Source organism: Myxine glutinosa, chromosome 6, assembly GCF_964187855.1.
Source record: "Myxine glutinosa chromosome 6, kmMyxGlut1.1, whole genome shotgun sequence".
Classification (NCBI taxonomy): Eukaryota; Metazoa; Chordata; class Myxini; order Myxiniformes; family Myxinidae; genus Myxine; species Myxine glutinosa.
In genome coordinates this window covers 187827091-187831970 of record NC_136266.1, presented here as the reverse complement: position 1 = coordinate 187831970, position 4880 = coordinate 187827091, and positions in this window count along the sequence as shown.

The window sequence follows — 4880 nt, the reverse complement described above, 5'->3', positions numbered from 1 at the left end:
TGAATAAAATATGTTAATGATGACGTAATCAGTCACGTGGTCGGCCGCCATCTTGGAAAAACGGCAAAACTTTGCACCACTATATCTCCAAAAATGCTGAACAGAAAAAATTGAGACATGGCTCATTGTAAAGAACTCTCCATGGGTAATAAAATATGTTAATGATGACGTCATATATCACGTGGTCGGCCGCCATCTTGGAAAAACGGCAAAACTTTGCACCACCATATCTCCAAAAGTGCTGAACAGAAAAAATTGAGACATGGCTCATTGTAAAGAAATCTCCATGGGGAATAAAATATGTTAATGATGACGTCATATGTCACGTGGTTCGGCCGCCATCTTGGAAAAACCGTAAGATTTTGCGCCTCCATATCTCTGAGAGTGCTGAATAGAAACGATTGAGACATGGCTCATTGTAAAGAACTCTCCATTGGGAATAAAATATGTTAATGATGATGCCATCGGTCACGTGGTTTGGCCGCCATCCTGGAAAAACGGCAAAACTTTGCACCACCATATCTCCAAAAGTGCTGAACAGAAAAAATTGAGACATGGCTCATTGTAAAGAACTCTCCATGGGGAATAAAATATGTTAATGATGATGCCATCGGTCACGTGGTTTGGTCGCCATCTTGGAAAAACGGGAAAACTTTGCACCACTCCATCTCCAAAAGTGCAGAATGGCAAAAATTAAGACATGGCTCATTGTAAAGAACTCTCCATGGGGAATAAAATGTGTTAATGATGACGTTAAAGCGTGGTGTTATGCGCGCTGTTTGTAAACAAGGAGGAAGCGGACAACGCGGTAATTTGTAAGAGTCTTTATTGAAGAGCTCACTGTAACACTGAACTCTCAGGGCTGCACGCCCCGTGTATATCGTGAGGCCACGCCTCTCTTCCGGGCGTGGCCCACCCCCACTCGGTGTGCGGGGTGATGTCACCACGTCAGTGCTTTCGTGTCTGCCACACACGCCCCCCCAGAATCCCCACACACCTGAAGGGCCAGTTTGCGGGGCAAACGGATGACCCGGCCGGAGTGCCCCCTGGCGACTGGCGGCGTCTGGGATGCAGGGATGCCATCTGGGATGCCTCCGGCTGCCCGTGGGATGGGTGCAGGCCGGGGGGCGGCGTGGCGGCGGGGCTGGGCGGTGCCGGGGGTCCGCCCGCAGGGGGGCGGCCCCGACGCGGGGGTCGGGCCACTGGCGGTGGATGGTCCACGTCGAGGTGGGCCGGCTTGAGGCGGTCCACAGAAACACGGTCAGGAGTACCGCCGATGTCCAGGGTGAAGTGCTTCACCCCGGTCTCCAGCACGCGGAAAGGCCCGTCGTACAGGGGCCGCAGTGGTGTCCGGTGGGCATCGTGGCGGACGAAGACGTACTCCGCCGTGCGAAGCTCCGGGGCGACGTGCGTCGGTGGGTGCCCGTGGCGTGCCGTTGGCACCGGGGTGAACCTCTGGGCGGTCTCCTGCAGAGCGGAGCGCTGCTGTGCCGCGGACCATGGTGCCGTGGAGTTGGGGAGGAACTCGCCCGGCACCCGCAGCGGTTGCCCGAAGACCAACTCCGCCGCGGATGCGCGCAGGTCCTCCTTGGGCGCCGTCCGGAGGCCCAGCAGGACCCAGGGGAGCTTGTCGACCCAGCCGCCGTTGCGGAGGGTGGCCCGGAGCGCGGCCTTCAATGAGCGGTGAAATCGCTCACACAGGCCGTTAGCCTGGGGGTGGTAGGCCGTGGTTCGGTGCAGCCGGACCCCGAGCCCCTGCGCGACCGCCCCCCAGAGCTCCGAGGTGAACTGGGGGCCACGGTCGGACGAGATGTCTGAGGGGGCGCCGAACCGGGCGACCCAGGTGGCGATGAAAGCCTGCGCGACGTCCGCCGCCGTCATCGACGCCAAAGGCACGGCCTCCGGCCACCGGGTGGTGCGGTCCACCATGGTGAGGACGTGGGTGAAACCCCGCGAGGGGGGCAGAGGTCCCACCAGGTCCCCGTGGACGTGGTCAAACCGGCGTTCCGGCACTGTAAACGGGGCCAACGGGGCCTGGGTGTGCCGGTGCACCTTGGCGCGCTGGCACGCGAGGCACGTCCTGGCCCAGCCGCGGACGGCCTTCCGGAGGCCATGCCAGACGAATTTGTCGGCGATCAACCTTTGGGAGGCCTTCGTGCCCGGGTGGGACAGGCCGTGGATGGCGTCAAACACCTGGCGCTGCCAGCCGCGGGCACGATGGGGCGAGGCCGCCCGAGGGAGACGTCGCACAAGAGGGCCGCGCCCACGCCGTCGAACGGCACCTCGGTGACGCGGAGGCCCGTGACGGCGGTCCGCAAGGCCTGGACGTCGGGGTCAGCGGCCTGGTCCGCTGCCATCCGGGCATAGTCGATGCCGAGGTGGACTGCTTGGGCGACGGCCCGGGAAAGGCAATCCGCCACCGGGTTGTCCTTCCCCGCGACGTGCCGGATGTCCGTCGTGTACTCGGACACGGCCGAGAGGTGACGCTGCTGCCGGGCCGACCACGGCTCGGTGACCTTGCCCATCGCGAAGACCAGCGGCTTGTGGTCGACGAAGGCCGTGAATGCACGGCCCTCGAGCAGATGGCGGAAGTGCCTGACCGCCAAGTGAAGCCCGAGCAATTCGCGGTCGAAGGTACTGTAATGGCGTTCGGGCGGGCGAAGCTGCCGGCTAAAGAACGCCAGCGGTTGCCAAGCTCCACGCACCCATTGCTCGTGCACCGCGCCCACCGCGTAGTCCGAGGCGTCGGTGGTGAGGCGATCGGCGCATCGGGCGCTGGGTGCGCAAGCATGGTGGCGTTAGCCAAGGCGAGCTTCGCGCCCGTGAACGCCGCGTCCATCTGCTCGGTCCAGGTGACGTCGCCTTTGCCCGGCTTACCTCGGAGAGCTTCGTGCAGGGGGCGCAGGAGCTGGGCGATACCGGGCAGGAACCGATGGTAAAAGTTCACCATGCCCAGGAACTCCTGCAGCCCCCTGATCGTGCGGGGGCGCGGAAACCCCTTCACCGCCTCCACCTTGGCCGGCAGGGGGACGGCTCCGTGCCTGGTGACGCGGTGCCCCAGAAAATCGAGTTCGGCGACGCCGAACCGGCACTTTGCGGGGTTCACAATCAGGCCATGCTGGCCCAGGCGTTCGAAGAGCGTGCGGAGGTGGTGTAGGTGCTCTTCGCGGGACGCGCTGGCGACGAGGATATCGTCCAGGTAGACGTATACGAAATCCGAGTTGCGCAGGACGCTGTCCATCAGCCGCTGGAATGCCTGAGCCGCATTCTTCAGACCGAAGGGCATCCGCAGGAATTCGAAGAGTCCGAACGGCGTGATGACCGCCGTCTTCGGGACGTCCTCCGGCCTGACGGGGACCTGATGGTAACCGCGTATGAGGTCCACCTTCGAGAAGAAGGACATGCCCGCCAAACGGGCGGAAAAGTCCTGAATGTGGGGGACGGGGTAGCGGTCGGGGGTGGTGGCGTCATTGAGACGGCGATAGTCCCCGCACGGTCACCATCCCCTGCCGGGCTTCGGCACGATGTGCAGCGGCGACGCACAAGCACTCTCCGAGCGCCGAACGATGCCGAGTCGCTCCAGGGTAGCGAACTCTGCTTTTGCTACCGCCAGCTTCGTCGGCTCGAGGCGGCGTGCCCGGGCTTAGACCGGTGGCCCGACGGTGGGGATGTGATGGGCCACCCCGTGCTTGACGGCCCCCGCCGAGAAGGTGGGCTGCGTGAGGGCCGGGAAGCCGGCGAGGAGACGGGTGAATTCGTCCGCTGCCGGAAGCGTACAGATCAACGTGGCCGGAACAGAACCGTTCAGCGAGCCGCTTGGCAAGCCGCTCGGTGTGCCGCTCAGTGGGCTGCTCGACGAGCTGGGCAGCGCACAAGCGAGCGAGCTGAGCGTCTCGGCCTGGACAAGACGTCTGTGCTTTATGTCGACCAGGAGCCCATTTGCGCACAGGAAGTCCGCGCCAAGCAATGCCATGGGCACGTTGGCGGTGACGAACGATCATCGGAAAACCTGCCCTCCGAACCGCAGAGAGAGGCAGCGTTTTCCGTACGTACGGATGGGCGTCCCGTTTGCGGCAAGCAGCGCGGGGCCCCCGCCCGCGGCGTGCTTGTCCGACGTACCGGCAGGAACGACACTCACCTGCGCTCCTGTGTCGCACAGGTAACGGCGCCCGGATAAGGTGTCCGTGATGAACAGCAGGCTGTTCGAACGGCCGGCGCTCATTGCCACTATCGAGCGCCGGCCCGGGCGTTTCCCGACCTGTTGAAGGAGCATGGCAGATGACACTGTCGAGCCTCGTGGCCGAACTTGGCGTGGAACCAGCACCAGGTGGTGGAGCTGGAGGAGTGCGGCTGGCTCCGCCAGGCCAGCGGAGTTGGCGGTGATCCCCGCGGTGGCGGTTTTCGCCGCGGCGGTGGGCGGGGCGTGGCGGCAGCCACGAGGTGCGTATCAGCATGCTGCGTATGCTGTGTAAGCTGATGCTGTGGATCAGCATCATCAGCAGCATCAGCCTCGAGGTCCGTGACGGCCGCACCGACTCTCGCCCGCGTGTCCGAAGCCGCGATGTACCTGTCCGCCGCGGGGGCCAATGCTCCGGGTTCCGTTAGCACGGTCCCGGCCAACGCGAGGCGTACCTGTGGGTGCTGGAAGTTGGCGACGGAAAAGCGCCCGGAATAGAGAACCAGGGGCTTCGTCGCCCAACAGTGACAGCATATGGTCCATTCGGACCGACGGGCGCGTGTCGCCGAGCTCAGGGAGATCCAGGAGGCGGTCGGCCCGTGCGTCCTCCGTGAGGCCGAACGTGGCTAGGAGCAGCCGCTTGAGTGCCTCGTACTTGTGGCCGTCCGGTGGGTGGCGAAGGACGGACACAACTCGAGCGGCC